This window comes from Amblyomma mixtum, chromosome 2 (assembly GCF_055824585.1).
Source record: "Amblyomma mixtum isolate Tamu chromosome 2, ASM5582458v1, whole genome shotgun sequence".
In the NCBI taxonomy this organism is placed as follows: domain Eukaryota; kingdom Metazoa; phylum Arthropoda; class Arachnida; order Ixodida; family Ixodidae; genus Amblyomma; species Amblyomma mixtum.
This window is the reverse complement of record NC_143013.1, coordinates 287,192,825-287,215,652: the sequence shown is the minus strand read 5'-3', so window position 1 is coordinate 287,215,652 and position 22,828 is coordinate 287,192,825. Positions and strand designations below refer to the sequence as shown.

General features: G+C 45.9%; 1 protein-coding gene and 1 non-coding gene across 2 annotated transcripts in view; one reads left to right on the top strand and one right to left on the bottom strand.

Moving 5' to 3' along the window:
* Sarm (sterile alpha and armadillo motif) overlaps positions 1–22,828 on the top strand; it is a 158,354-nt gene that overhangs the window by 17,576 nt on the left and 117,950 nt on the right. The window lies entirely within an intron of this gene.
* Positions 7,696–7,767, bottom strand: TRNAH-GUG (transfer RNA histidin (anticodon GUG)). Its single transcript has one exon. It is a non-coding gene; the product is annotated as a tRNA-His (tRNA).

Below are 22,828 nucleotides of genomic sequence, written 5' to 3'. Positions count from 1 at the left end.
CTCTTCTGGACCAAGTTAAGCCTGCCATTCAAAAGACGACGATTCGTCATCTGCCGTGTCGGCGTATCTGCGGTCCTACGTAGTACGTGCTACATTTGTTTACCCCGCCACGGGTTAGCACGTGACGGAATGTTTTGCTTCAGCGGCAGCCAACGAAGTGTCCGTCGCGGTAACTGATTCATCGCCTCTTTTGTCTTCGCCTGTTGTCTCGTGAGAACCGAAAACTTGACGCCGCAGAGAGTCACTTTCTCGCAGAGTTCCCACGCCTATACGCGCGCTCGTTGGCAGCATAGCGAGCTTTGAAGAGGCTGAGATTTTGCGTAAACACCTGTCACTGCTTCCGGTGTTTTCTCCCTTTGCCAGGGACTTATAATTTTGCGAACTCCCGTGACAGGTGGTAGGTGGCGCTTTTTTTTCTCTCGTTTTCATCGTTGGTTAATTGGCGGAAATAAAAATAAGAGATCACTGCGGCGACCCGCATTGGGAGAATGCGAAAGCATTGACGCCTCCTCGGTACTTGTCGCCTCTCTTTGCCTCTCTTTGCCTCTCTTTATCATTTTCTTTTGTTTGTTGATTAATTAGCTACTTAATTAGCGTAATTATCTTACATGGTAATTAAATACCAATATATTTACTCTGATTATACCTTCTTTTGTCTTAATCAACTATTCTGCTTTTTCAAACTTGCGCCGTGGTTGCTTTCCCGTCCACTTACTATATCCCCGTCCAGGCTCACAGCCGCAAAATGGGTTAATTGGAGAGACATGGGAGAGGCCTTTGCCCTGCAGTGGGCGTAGTCAGGCTGATGATGATGATGAATGAACTAATTAATGTATGTCAATGCAACTTTTTTGTTGGATTAATTATCACCCATCAAATGCATTTCAATTCATTCCAAACTTTTCTGTCATTCTTTTGCCTCTTTTTCCACTATTTTGCCGTCCACGGATGTTTTCCTATCCACTCACTATATCGACGTCCGCGCTATTTGGACGTTTTTTCGACATTTTTGGCTCTAATTAATTAAGTAATCATCCTATCGGGATAATCATTTTTGCGCAGCATCCTCACATCATCCTCTTTCGATTACAATTACTCGTTTGATGCTATCTCCTCTGAGAACATCACAACTGCTGCGGACACGTTTTGCGGACACGTTTTGCGGACACGTCTTGCGGACAGGTTTTGGTGACACGACCCCGCTGACATAGCTAGAAATGCTTTCGCATTAATATTCCAATCAAGAACGGAGCAGAAAAAATTGTATTTTCCTTACCTCATTCACACCTTACACGCGTCTCTTTGGTAGATCACTTATTGCGTTCGGCAGAAACATCTGGCGCACTGTCGAAGCCGTAGACATAGCTGTTACTGTCGATATCGTCTGGTACTTATGACGATAGGTTCAGTGTTGTTTTCGTAACTCCCTCCTAAGAGCAAGCATGGCCAGGATTGAAAATTACGTAAGGAATTCTGGATTGGTATAAAACTGCTACTCTTCCTCCGGAAGGATCGTGCTGCCGTCACCTGGGGTAGTCAAGTGCTGTTTCACAGGTTTTCAAGCACTTTGCGTTAAATGTATCCGCCGCTGTGGCTCAGTAGTTATGGCGCTCGTCTGCTGACCCGAAAGACCCGGGTTCGATCCCGGCCGCGGCGGTCGAATTTCAATGAAAGCGAAATGCTGGGGCCCGTGTAGTGTGCGATGTCAGTGCACGTTAAAGAACCCCAGTTGGTCGAAATTTCCGGAGCCTTCCACTGCGGCGTCTCTTATAGCCCGAGTCGCTTTGGGACGTTGAACCCCCATAAACCATAAACCGAAACTTTGTGTTGTTTTCTATGTTGCCCGTGCAGCTTGAAGCCCTCTTTCGTGCTTTTTTAGAAAGAACATTATTTGCTTTAGTGAACGTATAATGGGATTCTGCACCTAATTTTGTTTCTATGTTTGCTCGTTTGCCTTGGTTTATATGCCACCAGGGTGTTGAGGTGTTGCACAAAGAAATTGTTTCGACTGAACGGATCCCCGCGCTCCTTCTCAAAGATGGTAGCATCGATTATATCGATACCGGGCTGGCTTTGCATTCTGCACCGTACCAATTATTTAAACAACTGTCGGCGTTTAGCTTAGTACGTTACGTAGCGTAGTTCTTTCTTTCTTTCTTTCTGTCTTTCTTTCTTTCTTTCTTTCTTTCTTTCTTTCTTTCTTTCTTTCTTTCTTTCTTTCTTTCTTTCTTTCTTTCTTTCTTTCTTTCTTTCTTTCTTTCTTTCTTTATTCTTTCTCTCTTTCTTTCTTTCCTTCTTCCTTTCTTTCTTTCTTTCTTTCTTTCTTTGTCTGTCTGTCTGTCTGTAGAACTATTTCGCGATCTACTTTGAGTTCGATATATCCTGGTTCAACTTTCTTTTCTTTCTTTCCTTCTTTCGTCTTTTATTTTCTTACCTTTCTGCACCTTTTTTCTTCCGTTATTTCTTTGCATCTTTCTTCCTTTCTGTCTTTCTTCTTTGCTGTCTTCCTTCCTTCCTTCCTTCCTTCCTTCCTTCCTTCCTTCCTTCCTTCCTTCCTTCCTTCCTTCCTTCCTTCCTTCCTTCCTTCCTTCCTTCCTTCCTTCCTTTCTTTCTTTCTTTCTCTCTTTCTTTCTTCCCTCCTTTCTTTCTTCCTTTATTTCTTTCTTTATTTCTACGTTTTTGCACAGCCCTTCGCGTTAGGGCAAGGGCATGGACGAAGTTTTTGCATACAACAACTCTTCCCTGTTGGCTGGCGCTCGCCGATAGTGAATGACCATCACCATTTCTGTCTGGAGGCAAATTTACGCCCCCCATTCTCTTCCTTCAGTCGAGCCCTTTTCATACGAAGCGGCCACGACGATGACGCGGGTCGCTTCCAGTGGACGCCCCGTCCATTAAGTCCCGCGGGGGCAGCTCGCAGTCTGGCAGCAGAAGTTAATATACGCACACGAAGAGCCAAGGTCGCCGCCGGGCGGTCTAGAGGACAGGTCTACTGGGCGCTAAAGCCGCAGCCCCCCGTTCACGCCGTTCGCGCCAGGCTCGTACATGGACTGCGCGATCAGTTTTGCGACGCAGAGGGCGATGTAAGCACACGTCGCGTACGTGTTGCACTGGTGAAGTCTCTGTACGGCTGCTCTAAAGGATGGCGTTGGCTCCTGTCGTCCTTTGCGCGGTGAGTTCGCCTTGGCTCGAAATTTAATATTCAAAGTATAACAGCCATCTATATCGTGCCAGCTTCGCCTGCGTGCATCAGGGTGCGTGTACGAAGAAATGTATTTCTCAGTTCTTGATGATATTGATAAAAACCTAGGAATTATTTAGGTATACTTTTTTTGTTGACTTGGATGAAGCGATCCAAGATAGTTGAATATGTACTACTCACTTTATTACAGAATAGAGTATGCACCAGACGTTTTATTGAACACTTTCAAAAAATTCTAAAAATGTGGAGCTTGAATTAGAAAAAAATGTATTTTCAGCAACAAGCTCAGCAGAAGAAAAGGTTGGTTACCATAAAAGTCATTCTGATATGTACCAAATTTATTAAAACTCGAAGAAAAACTTTGTAGTCGTCATAGTCCGGAGGTTGGTGCCAATGAGGGGTTCGAAGCCATAGACAAGACGATTCCATGTCAGTTTTTGAAACGAAGAAAAAGCCGTTCTCTAGAGCTCTGCAGCGCGAGAAAATCAGGAACTTTTTCCGCACCATACAAGTTTTATCATCATCATCAGCATCGTCATCATCATCCACAATATATCGAAACTGAGAGCACGAGGCGCGCAGGAAGCTCGGTACAAACCCAACGTCCGCTGATAACTTGTTTTAGTGACTGCGGCGCCAAATTCGAACTGCCCGCTCTACTATACCATTGCACGCACTTTCTTTTGCTTCGTCGCTCTCGAAAATAACAACCACACTGTTGGCGGTTTCTTTTTTTTCTTTCTTTATGTCTTTTTTTTTTGCGCTAATTCTTTATAGTCACGAAATCCGGCTAGTCCAGCTTCACTCACTGAAGAAAAGAAAAGTTTGGGGGTAGGGTTTGCGATCATAGGGTTTCTGAATATTACCTAGAGAAAAATCTGGTGCCACCGTGTCTATGCGAGTTTTAAAGAGCACTTAATCCGCCATGAGAAGGCGAAGTTTCGTATTTGGCTCGACTAGCGCTGGGCCGGAAACAAGGGTTCTGCCGCGGATGCGGTAGCTGCGCCGCATCTCGGTGCGCAGTCTAAATTATTTCAGTTACGCATTTTTCACGTCTTCGTTAAAGTAAACCCAAGTGAAAGGCCGGTGTTAGGCTAGTGTGGTAACTTTCACGACATTTCTTCTATAGATAGGTCTGCCTTGAGAAGAGTCGTAATTTTACGGCCTGAATACACGTTTAATGCTGAAGAATAGCCTAGACAAATACGAAACCTCATCTTCCCAGCATCCCTGCGCCTTCACAAATCAGTATGCTTTCCGGATCGCGATGGCAGACAGCTCTTCTTGTGTAAACTGTGTCTGTGAAGAGACAATCAGTCATCTCTTGTGTGAGTGCCCTGTCTTTGTGAACGAAAGACGTAAACTGCGTTGTCCTCTCGACCGCCTTGATCCTCACCCTTTCACAAAGGCCAAGCTCCTCGGTCCGTGGCCACAACAGTCGATAGCCATCAAGGCTTACAAGGCACTGTTTTGCTTTTTGCGAGAGACTGCCTTGATTGACAGATTGTGACTGTGTTTCCTGTTCCTTCTCTGTTCCCTCTTCAATCCCCTCATTCCCTTCCCCTGTGCAGGGTAGCCAACCAGAAACCTTTCTGGTTAACATCCCTGCCTTTCCCCCCTCTCTGTATCTATCTATCTATCTATATATCTCCATGGTAAATGAAGTTCAGCAGCGCCAGCTTTCCCTCTTGGTAATATTGAGAAACTCTATGGTTGCGATCTGAGCAGTTCCGGCGCCCTCTGGACGCACGTCTTGCGCTGCCTTTGCCCCAGATTCAGCACCCTGGCCATTGTTATAGCGATGGCGCAGTGTACAGTGCAAACTGAAGAGCAAAGATGATAACATGCCTAAGTGGTGATTCATCTGATACGGCTTTCTGCTGCTGCTGCTGCTGCTCCTGCCGAGCACGCGATCCCGGGGATCGACGACCGGCCGCGGCGGCCACATTCTGGTTTGAGCCGAAACGCAAAAACGCTCGCTCAGCGAGATCTCGGTGCTTAGTGGAGAAGACAACTTTGCTTAACTTACTCGAGCTCTCACTTCTATATTGTGTGCTTCAAGGACAACACTGTATCACTGAATTTCGGAAGAGTACAGAAAGAAAAGAGAAATAAAAAAAAAATAGCCATCCTTCGATACCGCGTATTAGCTTTCCCTCTAACGGTGGTGCTGCCGGTTACAAAAATTTTTGCGGCCGTTTTATTCACTGCGGGGCAAGGGAAAAGAAGCAGCTTACATGTGCAGTTTATAAGCCGGTGAGCGCGGAGCGTTACTCTGATTGGAGGGAAGGGACCATTGTTTTTCTTCAGATTCTCTATCTTATCTAACTGTGCTGCTCTCGATAAATCGCGGTCGTCAAGGGAAACCGCACCTAGTGATTGCGCCAGACGCTTATACTATCCCACGCATTGCAAAAAATATATATATATCTTTCTCTTGTAATAGCAGTTGCCTCGGACAAAGGACCCGGGAGATCAGGCGCTCCTGACGGGGCTTATTGGCAAGGTAGCTAAAACACACAGCGGATATCAAACCGGTTCATTCCGCAGATTGCCAGCATCCCTGTCGTGTGACGAACGTCGGTTCTCGCGTCTCCTACATTCGACGCGGGATCGAGCCACGAGGATTCGCTCAACTCGACATCCACGTCTTCAACAAGCATCTGCCCCACTATCCTGAATCGATACAATGGTGCGCTGTCGTTCATCGAAGGCGGCCAGGGTGGCGAGGGTGCGGTACCGAAAAGGCACGGTAGCCCGCGCTGATGGCCAAGAAGAGGAGGATTTGGTGAGTGAAATTTCTCTCCTTCGCGTTCTCCGCGCAACACAACCCAGCAGAAGCAAGACACCGCGCGACACGACATGGCACGACACGCCACGCCACGACACCATAGGACACTTCACGGCACAGAACAGTACGACACAGTGAGGCCCAACACTTGCTTATACTGAACCGCAGTACACTGAACTACCTTACCCGTCATTGCACTGAGCTACATTACGTTGTACTACACTACACTACGCTACGCATCATTACATTGAGCTACATTACACTGTACTGCACTAAGCTGCGCATCATTACATTGAGCTACATTACGCTGTACTGCACCACACTGCACTCCTTTAGCATGATTACACTGAGCTGCTTTATCTATACTACCCTAGCATATTTAGACTGAGCTGCTTTACACTGTACTGCACTACACTGTACTGCACTACACTGTACTGTACTGCACTACACTGTACTGCCCCAACATCATTGGGCTACACTACACTGTGCAGCTCTACAGTGCGATAGTTACACTGAGTTACATTACCCTACACTGCAGTATTCAACGTAGCGTAACAGCACAGCACAACACATTGCACGACATGTTACACTGAGCTATATTACACTACACTATGCTGCACTACACTGCGCTACCCAACATCATTACACTGAGTTACATCAAACTACACTATGCTATTCAACGCAGCATAAAACAGCGTTCCAGCAAGCACATTACACAACATGTAGCGTAATTTACGTGGTATGTATATGCGTAGCTTGCGCTATTCGTGGCGTACTTACGGTCAAAAAGAAAAAAAGAAAGGCCAGACGCTGTTATATATAGCGTCTCGTGCGGGCAGGCTTATCGCGTATTCGTCTGTACCTGCACGTGAGTTCGTCCGCACTAACCTCTAAGTGCTTCAGCAACGCCTGACGCAACACGATTTCGTCATTGCTCGCCAAAACGCTTACGATGCGCTCAGCCGCTTGCTTGATTGCGCGGCGGCACGCGGTAGAGGAACGCCGCTCCCGTTGGAAGAGATTTGCCTCGTCGGTCTCGTAGTGTTCGCTGAAATGCTTGGATCTCAGCACCCTACCCCCCTTTTTCGCCATGTATATTTCATTTTGGTGAAAATAAATTGATTGATTGATTGATTGATTGATTGATTGATTGATTGATTGAATGAATGAATGAATGAATGAATGAATGAATGAATGAATGAATGAATGAATTAAAGGGGACGAAAGCAAGTCAAAAAGATTTAGTCGCAGCATCGGGACAGTGCAAGAAAACGCGATGAAATTTAGTGATAGCCATATTTAACGGGACACTAAGAATCGGTTGCAGTAGGACTACATCGACAAAAGACATTATAACGATTTAGAATGATTATAACATTTGATTTGCGACAATGTAGAGCATGCTTAACAGAGTTTTCTCTCGTATAACTAGGTTCAAGCGACGTTGAACCCCAGCCATTTCTTTTTTTATTGAGAACAGTAATTCGATTCTTTTTTTTTATTACCACGTTTGAAAAAAAAAAGAAAAAAAGAGGTGAGGTTGCTGTCAGCGCCTCTTCAGGAACACTGAGGGCAACACTGGGAGAAAGATTGCTGAAAGAACACGGGACTGGCACAAAGTCGGAAAAAGAAAACACGGTTCTTCGTTGCTTTGCTCTATGCAAAGTGAAGCAGCGAAAGAAAAATAGTAAAAAAAAAACAATGCCGTGACCAGGATTCGAACCTGGGTTATTGCGGCCACAACGCAAGGTACTAACCACTATACGATCACGGCTGCCCTGTGGGACGGAGGCGTTGCTTTCTCTGAGCGATCTAGTGGGAGCGCTGCATGGATTTCTTTTCTTTGTTCTTATATCTATCCAGCTTTTCTCTCTCTCTTTTCATCTAACCTTCGTCCTTTCACTGAGCGTGCTGTCTGCTTCTGTTCTTTCTCTTTTTTCTTTCGCGTCAAGAAGGGCGTTCCCCGCAGCGCTCTTTCCTTCTTGTTCTGCGCGGCGAGAACTGGGTCAGGGCGGCCGCTCCGAGATCTCGCTATACCAGCTGTTCTACTATTCGTCAATTCACGCGCTATAAGTTCGCAGCTTTGCGTTGGGCTAGCGTACTCAAATGTACGGAATTTATTTGAGTTGAATTGTTTATTTGCCGTCTTGTTGGGGAAAAAGTTGAGATCTGGGGACTGTAGAAAAAGCTGTCCTTAACGAATCTACAATCTCTTACCTCGACACAGAGGCAGCATCACATATGCATACATGAATGAACTGCCGTCTGTAATCCTGTAGTTATAAACCTGCAAAATTAAAAGAGGAAAGCTCTGCACAGTTTAATTGATTCCACATAATCGCTTCTGATCATAAGCAATTATGTGGATAAATCAGCTAAACTACTGTCAAATTTTCTCCCTTTTTTCCCTATATTTTCTTCGCTCTTTTTTTTTTTTGCTGTTTTAGGAGGATATGATGAACGTACCGTGATGAGCAACACGACAGAGAACGAACTTTTTGCACTGAATTGTGAATTTGCTGGTTGTTTCCTTACTATATTTGACGCCTTTTATGTTATACGCCGAAAGGAAAACTAATTAGAAAGCAGAGAAAACTGCGCTTGTCGATCATGAGTAGGGAATAATCAGTAAATTAATGCTTAAGCTTTGTTCCCTCTTATATTGCTCACGACTTTACAGCGATACATTTTTTACTAACCTCAGTAACCGTTCGTTGAGAGTTGAAAGTTGATGCTCAACAGAGGTCATAAAGCAAAAAAATTAAATTTTCTCGTGCCTTGTGCTCGTTCAAAACGCGCTGCGGATTCCGTATACCCTTATATGCTGCACTTCCGCATTTTATAGTTTATATATGACCAGCCTGTAAGCCATTTTCCCATCTGTAAGCCCTTTCTGAGCAATATGCATGGTTCGCATTCGCAACCCCCAGGCAAGGTTACACTTGACGCATTTTAGCGCGAATTTAACGCATCGCGCAAACGAAAAAAATCGACTGGCTTCCGACTGAATCTACTAGCTATTGTGTTCACCACACAGACACTGCAGAAAATAAGTGTCAGCTCGATCGTTCTAATACAGATGGATTTGAATTGTGTTACGGCGAACCTATAAGCAACCATAGATGCCGAAAAAAGAAAGGCTTATTCTCATATATTTTCACTGCCCGTTTATCGAAGGAGCGGTATTTATGTTGTCCCACAAAAGGTATGTGAAGCTCAGCTGGATGACGTTGTTTTTCACTCAGCGGTGTGTATTTCACTTTGGGCGGAAGGATATACGTACTGACCCTTGTAACCTGGCATTTAAAATGATGACTTTTCGGTTCCACTTCAGGCCAAATCGCCACTATTTCCTTCGGTCAGCCGCCGCGGTGGCTCAGTGGCTATGGTGCTCGGCTGCTGGCCCGAAAGACGCGGGTTCGATCCCGGCCGCGGCGGCTGAATTTCTTTGGAGGAGAAATTCGAGGCCCGTGTACTGTGCGATGTCAGTGCACGTTAAAGAACCCCAGGTGGTCGAAATTTCCGGAGCCCTCCACTACGGCGTCTCTCATAGCCTTAGTCGCTTTGGGACGTTAAACCCCCATAAACCAACCATTTCCTTCGCTCAATTTCCAGCTCTGAGTGAATGATGCGCACCCACAGAACCTATACAGTCGTCCTCTCGCCTAAACAAACAAAATACTAAATGTAACTACGAGAGGCAGCCTGCATTAATTAGCCAGCTATTCGGGGCTTAATACCAACCGAAAAATAAAGGAGGACGTGTCGCACATGTAAAATTTTTTTTTCTGGTAAAATTTCGGAATTGACACTAAGGACAAAGTATAGACTTGGCCCTGAGTAATAGATTACTACTTTCTAATGAAAAAAAAAAAAAAACCTACTTTAACAGGAAACGAAGATCTTATACTCTGAAAAGGGGCGAGAAATCAAGGACAGGTATAGCCGCCGCCGGCTGCACCTACAACTATACTGCGATAACGTTAAGTTAGATTTGTTGTCGAATGTAAGTGAAAAAGCAAGGATTACACGCCCGAATATTTGAGAAACTATTAGGTCGCTACCACTAGTGCACTTACATCGCGCAAGGAAGACGAAAGAAAGAAGAGAACGTGGAAAGTTGAAAGAAATTAACCCACCGCTCCCGACATCACCAACACCACAAGTTCAAATCGCAGTGGCGGGGAAAAAATGTCATCGATGAAACTTTAAATTCCTCAGGCGTGAAAGCATCTTTTCCCGCCTAACAAACTTCCACATATCCACGAAAGGCCCAGCTACGTCTATAGACTGTCTGTGGCATTTGTGTTGCATATAGACTGTTCTCTAAGATTTGTCTATAGACAGTCTTATAGACTTTATAGACGGAAGTCTATAGACACTCTATAGACTGTCTTTTTTTTTTTTGTAAGGGGAAGAGTTGATAAAGTTGTCTTCAGTTTCACATTGAAGAGAAAAACGAGGTTATCTTGTTCCGGGAATAAAAGTATCAGTTTCTAAGTATTTGTAACAAAAAAAAAATATGAAAACAGACGGTATAAAGAACCATAAGGAAGCAGTCCGGAGTAGAAACTAAGCGAAGAAGAAAAGGTCATTCCCCCAGCGACAATGGCACCTAGTTTCTGTTTCAGTTTTCGAGGCGTAGAATCGGTGCCTTGCGAATTACATTCTTTTAGGAGGGGTTAATGTAGCGCCTTTCGCTTTATTTATTTCGCCGATCGCCTCTCCTGTTACTATACAGGAGCGAGCGACCTCTAAATAGATGTGAGGAAATCACTACGCTTTTTTTTTTTTTTTTCCCCGGGGTGCGCACTTCCACATAAACGATTCCCCGTTATCGAGGAGAGAGAGGCGCGGTAAACAACGACGAGAAGAAGAATGGCGCGCAGGGCACTTTGCCCGGACCTTTAATTAGGTGGCGGCGGAATGCCTGGCGCCGGTCGCTGCCCATTGTGACCTACCGGGTCGGGCGCGTGAATAATAGAAGCCGCGCGTATTCACCGCCCAGGCAACGAGCCGCTGGGGAACGGGCCATTAGGCGCCGGCCATGAGCGCCGCCTATTCTCGGAATGTACGGCGAACGAGGCGATGTGTGTGTATATCCTCGTCAGACCACGCGTGCGTTATAGCGCACAACTGTCTTTCAAGGCATCAGAATGCAAGGAATAAGAATGCATCAGTCCTGCAGCCTAACTGCACATAGAAGTTAAAGAATGCACTCATACGCTTTCACGTAGTGATCTTTTCAGGAATGTTGCTTCAGTAGGGGCGCTGTGAGCAGCGTCTTACGTGTAGGTTGCTTTGTCTAGATCAGTTTCGCAAGTCGCAAGTTTCTCAGTCTTCGCGATGAGATTATTCGTAATTTTGATTTAAATTTGCGTTCTTCCGAGCGTGCATACGACTAAAATATCCGTGACTCAAAAGTTGTTGCTAGATTATGAATGCATAGGGATCCCTAGTACGGACCGTGAAGAAAGGTCATAAAGAAGGAACTGTTCCACACACGGCTGCAAAATTGTATGTCTTCATTGATAGCAATATCCATATTTGAGAAATATATTTTGATTACTGCCGACAAACCGAACTTATGCTCATTTCTCAATGCTATATGCTTTTTTTTTTACTCTGAGGCATAGGTTGAGATAGGGAGGGAGTGGAATGTTGGATGTAGAAAGTTAAAAGAAGAGGTGGAGGCCAGTTTCGGCGAGGTAGTCGCATAGGCTGCTGGTGAACTGATTATTCATAGTCCACTTCAAATAGTCACCTTCGCGCGGTTCCACCTCTGGCCCACCTCCCTGAGAAGCCGTTTTCTAATAGGAGCCGTCGCAGATGCCGCACATCACAATTGTCCGGTGCAGCGCCGCAGTGAGGGCACCTGTCAGTTGCTGGCAGATATTTATCACGCCACCGATGACGGACAGATGAGGTCAGAGCCGCCCCTGCCCGAATCCGACGCACTGATACCTCCTCCTGCCGAGTATATACTTGTAATCGCGATTCCTTAGCGTTTACTTTTGCGCCCAGTGCCCTCGAGCATTCAGAAAGCACTTTGCAGAGCCACATGCTGGAAATCGTAAGAAATATTGTAAAACGCAGATGACAATGAGCACTCAGTATTTCGGATCAGCACACAGATTTAATCGATGTGCTTGTTTATTAAGTAACGAAGGGGCAGCACATGTATTTAAATCAATACCAATTACGGTGGCTCACTGATCACGGAGTTCGGTTGCTCACCCAAGGTAGCGGGATCGAATAGACAACAGCATTCCGCCGCATTCAGTCAGAGCTAAATACAAAATTACCCCTGCGCTGTATGATGTCAGTGCGCGTTAAAGAACTACAGGCAGTCGAAAGTAATTTAAAGATGTTTCCAATACGGCGTCACTCAGCCCACTGACCTACCTACTATACCTACCTACCATACACATCAATGTTCTGCTCAGCCGTACCGTTTTGTCCACCCCTGTGTCGTCTCTGAATTTTTCCATTCCTCTCGCGCTGTGCGCGGATGGGCAGTGCTTAACTTATGGGGTACGTATATTAACTACCCAAACAAGATACTATTCCGAGTATGATGAGAATGGTTTGTGAGGTATGAGGTGAACCCTGATAAAAGCGATAGTGCAGGAATCAGGAAAAGATACGTTTATGAAAGATAAGCGCTCGGCACGTACTTTTAGAGGAAATGAACTCGTAGTCGTTCATGTTGAGTGCATTGTTTTTTCAGTGGGGATAAAACGTTTGGCGTCGAAGTTTTGGCGCTCAGTTTTTCTTATGGGTAATAAAAACAAAGTATATGGTAAAAGCTAACATGAGGTGATGTTCGGAAGGCTTATTATGAAAAAAACTAAGATTAGTTTTTAAGGGAACGAATAAACAACAACAGTGATGATCCTAGGTCATTAGGAAGGACTGAGAATGATCCTGGCGTGCATTTGACGAACACGGAGGCCCTGCTTATATGCGCTAGCTACTAAAAGAGATTTGGGATTCGGAAATACTTCTGCAACAAGTAAACAATCATTTAGATCGTACCGGGATCACGAATCTATCCTGACTTCTTTCTCATGCCATTAGAGAAATCGCTTTTGCGGCAAAATACAAACTGGAATGCGACATTCAGGGCAAGACAAGTAGACAGAGAAAACACACCGTACATCCTAAACCACCGCCATTCCTCTCTTCTTCGTCTGCCACGATGGCCTATTATTGAAGATTACTATTAGTAGTTTGAGTCCAGTTTCGCTTAGTTTAGTTTAGTTTAGTTTAGTTTAGCGTCCCAAAGCGACTCAGGCTATGAGGGACGCCGTAGTGCAGGACGCCGGAAATTTCGACCTCCTGGGGTTCTTTAACGTGCACTGACATCGCACAGGACGCGGGCCTCTAGAATTTCGCATCGATAGAAATTAGACCGCCGTGGCCGGGATCAAACCCGCTTCTTACAGGTCAGCAACCGAGCGCCATAACCACTGAGCCACCTGTCATAGAATATTAACTCCTTTATTATGCTGATGTTGATGAACGGAGCGCATGTATTATGTCGTAATTTTCACTTGAATTTGAACCACTGTACTGTCTATGTATGGTCCCTAATGCCAAAATGGCTCCCTGGCCTAGTCAAGCTGTGTTCACAGCTTTTTGCCTGGTAAGTCGCCGCCAACATTGTACTAATGTTGAGCGTAAACTTGATTTGATTTGATTAGCGACAAAGCTATAAAGTAGCCACTCCACGACTGCAGTCCATCTCTTCACTATTTAAAAGTAAATGCTTTCTCTCTCCAAATTATTCAACGCGCTCCTGTCACGTGCGCGTAGTGCGCGCGACAGGAAATAAAACAAAACAAAAAGCATCCACGGAAACATACTGGCTCACGGTTGTCTAGACAACCGTGAGTCAGTGTGACGGTGGTGTTCCTCATTGCCGTAAATGGAAATTTTTTCGCGAGAAGCTCCCTTTCCTGCCGTTGCTGTTTTCCGCTCGAATACGGGAAGAAAAGCAACGAAGCGGCACAAACGATCGGCCCGCGAGCCATTTTCGTTCACGTACTCTCGTCGCGGGCTTCCTTGGCTCTTGGAATAATCGGGCGGATCAAGTGCAGCGTATTGCGTAGAAGAAAGGAACCTGAATGCTATTACGTGTGTGGGCTTTCTCACAGCGCAGCACATTGCCAAGAATAGAACATGAATGCTTTTGTGTGCATGAGTTCTTCTGCACATTGCAGCGTACTTTCGAGAAGAGAACCTGAATGAAGTTCGCGAATATGGGCTGTTCTGTACAGCGCAGCGTATTGCGATGAAGAGAACCTGAATGTCTTCGCATGTACGGGCTCTGGCACAGCGCTGAGTTCTATTGCCAAGAAAAGAGTCAGAATGCTTTCGCGTTTGTGGGCTCTTCTGCACAGTGCATCGTATTGCGAAAAAAAGAGAACCTAAATGCTATCACATGTATGAGCTCTTGTGCACAGCGCAGCACAGAAACCCCGCATATTCTCCAAAGTAACGCTCTTAGTTGCTCTTCGCTTGGAGCACGCGTTGGGGGTTACGTAACGCGAAAGCGCGCGGAACAATGGCGTGTCACATGTTTGCATTTCATGTGACGCGGAACTATTCGTCGTTGAAGGGTGTGGTCCAATATATGATGCTGGGGCCGGATGGCGTTTACGACGCTGGTAAGCGGATAACAATAAAGTGCTCATAACACACCCCGTAATTCGCTCCTACACCTCCCTCTCTCTTTCTCACCTCTCTGCCCACGCTTGTACGCATACGTAACATACGTAGGTACACCCGCACTAACATACGTAGGTTTGGGTAGGCACGGCGATACCCAAACCCAGTGCGAGAGAATGGCAGTTTAACGCGCGGGGTGTTGCGCTGCGGTGATGGCGTACTACTCTATGGAAGTGGCCAGCGAAACTGATCTGTTCGAGCTGGCCTTGGTTCGAAACCCCCTTGGGGAGTCTTTCATTCCTGGTGCAGGTTTGCAGTCGCGCGACATTTCCTGTATGCAATGCGCCGGCTCTGCTAGTTCCCCTTCCATGGTGCTTTCCTGCACTAGCTTCCTGCTAGAACAGCCGAATGCGTATGCGCTGAGGGTTCCCCTGTCCACCCCCCCCCCCCCCCCCCCCCCCCCCACCCTGCTTTTCCTCACTTGCACCTTGCTAGCTAGGGAAGCCAAACGCGCATGCGCTGCGAGTTCTCTTTCACTCTCTGCATCCACGGGCGTGGGTGAGGGATGCGAGCTTCGACTAAAGTGCATCTTACCGCGACGTCACGGCGGCGCCTGGTGATGTCCAGACAGCCAAAGGGTAACCCGTTTTAATCTGCAGGCACATCAGTTTTCTCACTCCTGTGTATCGACAACGCCGAAAACTTTGCCCTGTGAAGTAGTATAGTCGAAGCTCGCGTGGTGTACACACTTACACATTACGTGCTGCTTTCGTGCACAGGAGGGTGTTTTCGTTAACCTTTATGTCGTTGCTTGAAATGAAAACGATGGGCAGTGCCTTTACTGAGTGTTGCACACAAGATGCGTGTCACAAGATTGTGATGGCATGCCCACTTGAGTGGGCTGCGCGCGCTTAGATTTCATTTCCCAGCAAAGGTCGCTGATGGGTTGGCCTGGAGATAACGCAGTCTATACTTACTAAAGGCGGCCGAAAGCGCCCCGATGATCTTCACAGAGCAGCGCAATATCTTATTGTGCGCGTTGCCCAGGCTAGAATTGGCAATACCGCTCAAAATTGTCGCAATTACAGGTGCAAGCGCCGCAGTGCGGGTGTGCTATCGTGAGAAAGGTTGGTCACGAGTTCCCAGTTCGTCGCTCATTATCGGGAGCGGGATAGGGTTGGGGGATCGAAGAAAAAAAAAAGATTGCGTGGACACTTTCGCAACTGAAGAGTTGAGAGGCGAAAGCCGAGGACACTATGACGACTTCCGGTGGATGTGACGTCACGCCGTTCCCGTGGCTATATCGATACCCAAATTGTACATCTTTCGGCGATATTAAGTGTTAAATACGCTTAATTGCACCTAATTGCATCTAATTTGACACAAATCCGACGTTTTTCCGACCATTCTGTGACAATTTTCAATATGCCGTGACGACTTCCAGTGTATGTGACGTCACACCGTTCCCATGGCTATATCGGCATCCGCGCTATTTCCACGTAATTGCGACATTTTTGCCTATAGTTAAATAACTAATTAACCTACAGTCTTCAAACCTGGCTTGTAGGTTCATTTTTTCCTCCTCTATCAGAAGCAACCATTGATTTTCTTCTATCTTTTTTGAGTTCCCGAGTTAAACGCGTGTGACACGCTTTGTTAACGGACGACAGTATGAGCCATTAAAGGCTTTCGCCTTAAAAACAGAACTTTGGATTTGTTTTTCCCCGAGGCACGGAAGGTTGGAAAAAATCAGGGGCACAGTCTAGTACCCCTTAGGAAGTATAATGAATCGTTATTCCGGTCGACTCAGAGAGCCCGATGGCTGGCTGTGTCAGAAAGATACTCGGAAAAGTGCTCTCATCCAGTGTAGAACGCGCAGCACACAGGGCACCGAAATAGCTTAGGGCAGAACAAGGCAAAGACGATGATGATGATGTCCTCAGGCCTAATGGCACATACCCACGGCGGGGGATTGGTCAAGGTGCATCCAGGCAGAGACCAAGTGCTCCACCAAGAGACTTCATTTACGTCGTCTTCATTCGTGTTAGCCGTTGCAGTATCATGATTAAGTTGTATTATGTTATGATTAAGATAACTGTCAGCTGTCGCACACTTTCGGGTCTCAAAACTACGTTAGATTGGCTTCTGGAGCTACCGTAATCAGGGGAAATCCTTGAATCGCCGCCTTGTTCAAATTGAGCAGGTGACCCAATGTCCTATGGACCAGCAAACAGTAGTATTTAGGAAGCCAAAGTAAGAGGAAATATTGAAGGTCAACAAGAAATCGTAAACGTGCCTTCTTATTGTCAAACATTGGGCGTGGCTGGCAAAAAAATCGTGAGATTATTCTTGTTTTGAGTATTTTTCCAATATTTCAGAGACGCTTTCTCTGTTTCGTTTTTTTTTTTTTGGTGCTCAAAATTTCCTGAAATTATACATCTCCACATCGGAACCTCCGACGCCTTCTGCGCGCTATAATTTCGGAATAGGGTTGGAAAAGCGGAGAGCTTTTCGATGGATATCTCACGACCTATTGTAGTTTTCCAAGTTTTGACAAGTTACGTAAACTGGATTAGCACTAATCATCGCAGCCTTCAGACTCCGGTTGTAACAAACATTTTGAGATCAATAATAAAAAGTAATTAACAAAATTTCGCTAACTAATCATATAACCGCGACCACTGTTTCTTTGCGTCGTCCGAGCTAGACATACACACTGTAAAAAGAGCATCAGCCTGCACATCTTCATTTTTTGCTAAGGCTGCAAAGGTTAAAGAAAGTCAAACTGCATATGCGTAAGTACAAATATTTATTTATTTATTTGCTTTAATTAGAGCATACTTTTAACCCTAAAAAGGCTTCTATAGGAAAGTGCGAAGTTTACGTACAGAAACTGCGCCGACCCTATGATAGGCAGAGGAACTCGTAGCGAGGACTTCCTGCGCGCATACTTAAATAGTTTGGTTTGGTTTACTGGGGTTTAACGTCCTGAAGCGACTTAGGCTATGAGAAACGCCGTAGTGAAGGGCTCCGGAAATTTCGACCACCTGGGGTCTTTCACGTGCACTCACACTCGGGGTTGCATTCCCGCCTATAATCTTTAAGTTTTCAGTGCGCGCCCTCTGTCTCTGTAACATAGTGGTCGCTGGACACTTAGACAACTCATTTCCTTGCCGCTCTTTTTCCTTTTTTTTCCCTTTGTTCCCCTCCCCAAGTGTAGGGTAGCCAACTGGGCATCGCCTGGTTAACCTCCCTGCCTTTCCGTCCTTTTCTCTCTCTCTCTCTCACATCGCACAGTACACGGGCCTCTAGCATTTCGCCTTCATCGAAATTCGGCCGCCGTGGCCGGGATCGAACCCGCGTCTTTCGGGTCAGCAGCCGAGCACCGTAACCACTGAGCCACCGCGTCGGGGCGCATACTGAAATAGTGGAAAGTCATCTAGAAAGAGAGAGCGTTTTGTTATTTGGATGTGATTTAAAGATATGTTGGCGTCCTTTGTCGTAGCTGTCTACTGAAAGAGCTTTGCTTCGCGGTTGATTTCCAACGTATTTTTAATGCGAAGGCATTAGATGGCTGGAGAAATGTGAAATGCTAACCAGTAATAGTCAGTACCAGTACTTACAACTTCCCTAACAACAAACGAATAGAATAGAATTTGATTAGAAATGGACTGGACTGGAATTGGCATAGAATTATAGTATAATTGGAATAGAATTAGGTGCTTTCGCATTGCTCGCACATAAGTTAGTTAAGTGCCCCTGGTAATTTATTTCGTGGCTGCCGTGAGGGGATTTTATTAGGGCGGTACGCTGCGCACGCCCTAGCAATCGCTTCAGGCCCCTCATTTACGAGAAAAGTACACGCACGCTTCCCCCAAAGGGAAAGAAATGCTTCAGTTATCTTTCAAACACTGTATTTGATGCGATATACAGCACACATTCGTGGTCATCTTTCGCGGCAGCCGTTTATTTGAGCGTCGCTAACAAGCATTGCCTGCGAACCCATGCCCAGGAATCAGAAAGATTTGTCACATCCGGCGGTTACTGACCATACCCGCAAAGAATGTACGTTTTCTACAATGACTCATGAAAGGCAGTTTTTAGATGACAACTTTTTGCACACGCAACCAATCGTTTTCTGCCGCAGGGAACAGTTGTTGCGGCGAGTGTACTTATATGAGCACACAAGCGGCGGGAGATTTGCTATACAGCAGAATTCTGTTTTTTTATGCGAAGCATATTAACGTAGGTTTCGGGCCTTCGCGCGTTGCCCGGCGGTGGCCACCATTGACCCTGAAGTGGGGTCACGTGACATGACGTCACGTGATGATATCACACCGGCTGCAGATGGGGCCTCATATCGCGCCGTCGGTCGCCTCCCGGCGGTGGCCACCATTGAGCTTCAAGTGACCTTCAAGTAGGTCACGTGACATGACGTAACGTGATGACGTCACACCGGCTGCAGATTTACGGACCATAAGAGTGTTTGTCGGGCTGCAAAGAATAAAGTACGACGATTAACCTAAAACCACGTCTCCGTTACTTAGCCCCATCCACACTGAGGCAGCTGCTTAACATGCTTCGCATCCACTGGGCTTAACCTTTTTTTCTTTCAATTACCCCGAATCATTACATTTTGCGCTTGAAGTCGGGAATATGTAATCCTTTGAAAGCAAGTCCTTTGACCAGAGTATACGCTTATTTCTGTGAGCCGCTAAGTCTTGCGATTATGTTTACTTCTTATACTGATCTTGCAGCACGTTGCAATAGCATGTCTCCACGCGTCCGAATTGTCAAATTTGCCCTTTTAATGATAATCACAGAGCCTGGTACCTGTAACCTGGTAGCTTCATGTGTGCCGGTGGCCAGACGACATTTCCGACTGAGGATTAGAGTATTTTATGACCTGACATGACTTCGCTGGTGTAGCACTGTCTAGCGCCACTCGCCTTTTTCTCTCTCTCTGGTTGTTTTCCTTTTAGATATATATATATATAGATGGCACTTGGCGTGTATTCTGAACAAAGCCTCTAGTTCGAGCTAGGTTGACCTGTAATTTAATTTTGCAACCATTACAGGCTTCGAATGGAGCGAATTTCAAATTAAATGGTTTAGAGCGTCGCGACAATTTTGCTTGCCACGAATCATATGCCATCAGACTGCGAAACGGCAGAAGTGCTGTATTAACGCGAAATTCACCGCCCTGCGTTCCTAAGCACCCTCTGTCTTCAGACAATGCTATCACAAATGCAAAGCAATGTATTAGACCTTAAACAAGGCTTCGTTACATAGTACTCTCTACTAGTTCGAGGGTTTTCCACTCAGTTCCGCAGTTTTCTACGTTGCTTATGCCCACAGCTGAAGACACTGTTGAATTCAGGGTAGTGAGTATGTTTCCCTGTTGACACTTTTCCCGTCTGAAGTACCACGTGTCATTTCCTTGGAGTGTTAAAAATCCGGCGACCCAAAATCCCCGCGTGGCTTTTCTGGCACCTCCTTCTTTAGTTTTTAGTTTAACTTAATTCGAAGCCTGCAGCTGGATTACCGTCACTGGAACAACCAGTGCTCACTCCAATGCAAAAAAATTCCGAGGGGCACTTTGACGACCTAAAGTGCGCAGAGGCGAAAGCCTTTAACCGCCTCTGTCGCTGCCATGCGCACTGTGCGCGTTTACTAATTACTATTAACTAATCATAATTTCGTAATTACTGCCGCCGCGGTGGCTCAGTGGTTATGGTGCTCGGCTGCTGACCCAAAAGACGCGGGTTCGATCCCGGCCGCGGCGGCTAGAATTTCTTTGGAGGAGAAATTCGAGAGGCCCGTGTACTGTGCGATGTCAGTGCACGTTAAAGAACCCCAGGTGGTCGAAATTCCCGGAGCCCTCCACTACGGCGTCTCTCATAGCCTGAGTCACTTTGGGACGTTAAACCCCATAAACCAAACCAAACCATTTCGTAATTACTTATCACCGACTTATTAATTAATTATCGTTAACTACTTGTCATACATCTACTACTACACCATTAACTATCATTACTGACTTTTTACGTAACCATTAACCATTCTTACTATCATACTGATGATTGACAGATGCCCCGGACGCACGGGCGGACGCAAACGCTGGCGAGTCACGAGCCATGAAAGGCTTTCGTCTTAAAAGCGAAGGTGCTCGCAACCTACAGAGAATGGTTTTCTCGCGCCGGGGATGCTTAAACATACAAGGTGAAGCTCAGTGCCACTGAAGTGAATGCAGCCTAGCCAGTGCCATCTTCAGCAAGCCAGTCTGATAACGCGAGTCCACGTGTCAGAATGCGATGTATCACGGCGTCCGTCCGAGAATAAACGATAAGCACCCGTGCGTCATCTCCGCCGCCTTTTCGAGTTACGTCACAGGCACGATTGTTTATGCGGAATACTGCACGGGCTTGGCAACACTGAAAAACTGAACCCATGCGATTATTGACTGTTCTATATACAGTCTTGGTCAAAAGTTCTTGGGCCACTAAGGCGGCTTCTTGGTCGTGGTGTTGCTGCTGTAACCCAAGCTCTGCAAATCTCTGAAAGAGGAGACGTCTACTACAGACAGGTTGCCTACTACATGGCTCAAAGTTAACCCAATATTTCGCCTAGAAACTTCTGACTGTGACTGTATTTATGCGTATTTGTAAATATTACTGTTTTAACATTATCTCGCTTGACTTCCCTATTAATTTCTAATATCCATATACGATTCAAATATGGCGGGTTCTTCGATAGCAAATGTTCCCTTTTTTTTTCTCACTCGAAAATGAGTAATCAGAGTCCTTTATTCCTTCATCAGTTACGAAACTCGAAATAAAACTTCACCCAAAACCATCGGTTAGTCTCTATTGGCTGGCAGATTGTGGTGCCCCCTGTGAGCTTGAAAGCCAACAACGACTGGTAACTTTTCAGTGTTAACCCTACACAGTTCGCCTAAATTACTCAGGCGGCGTGGCAGTCACTAACCTCCGTGTTCTGACCTGCAGTAGAGGGGCGGATTTCGATACATCGTTCCTATGGGGTTTATTGAAACCGCTGTGATGAGAAACCACTGAGCAACAACTGAAAAATGGCGCCCCTTACTTCGAATGTGCTCTGAAGCAACCTATCCGCGCCGCTGGTCCGTCTGTGTGCGATCACTGACCGGCTGTCCTTGCTAAGCAGTCCGAAAGGTCACCGCCACAGGCGCAGTCAACACACTCGAGAAGCGGCCGTGGAAAAACCGCTAAGATAACTGAGTTCCCCCCCCCCCTTCCTCCCCTCCGTCGAAAAAGTCCCTTTAGATCCGCGTTCCTTCCAAACCTGCACTATACGTTTTGACAGAGGAACGTGACGTGGCTGATTTTTACAGCGTGGCTGAGAAGTTGTTTGATAAACCTCATGAGACTCTCGCCCGCTCATTTGGGCAATAAAGTTCATTACTACATGCTGTTAACTAGAGCAATTTTGATGACAGTTTTGGAGCTCCTTTCGATGGGTGTTTTCGTATAGAACGCGTGTGAGCAGAGTGTATTATCAGCAACGAATGAAACGCCAACAAGAAAACTGAAAAGACAACGCAAAAATACCAACATAATAGATCCTCGAGATCAAATACAAGCGATATTGATTAACACTTTTGAAGGAGAGTCTTCGCGCCTTCGAAGTGAAATTGCCCTTCGCTAGCTAGTACTGAGCTTCTCCTGGCTAAGAGCTTCCTATTTTGCTATTCGTGGTTCAATTCTCTTCTTCGCTTTTCATTTCATGCTGATAATACACGTATTCTAGCGTGCCAGCGTGAATGTTTCCCAGAGCATATTCTCCTACTAGGTGGCACAGACGATGCGTTCTGAGCTGACCATGGCATTTCTTTTTAATGGGACGCCGAGGACAAATTTAATTTGGCCTGTGTCGATGAATTACCAAATTTTAACGACAAAAAAAAGCTAATTTCACTGAGAAGTGGAAGATTTTATAAACTGGAGAAGACCAAGAAATATAATTGAAGTGTCGCTAGTTTTTCTGGGGGGTCACGGATCTCTGAAGCTCCACTTATTTCCTAACGGTGATCACGGAGCCTTTTTCGGTGTAGGTGCAACGAATTTGATTGAGTGGTGGGAGCATTCTGGGCCCGATTTTCACAGCAACAAATGCGTTTTTCG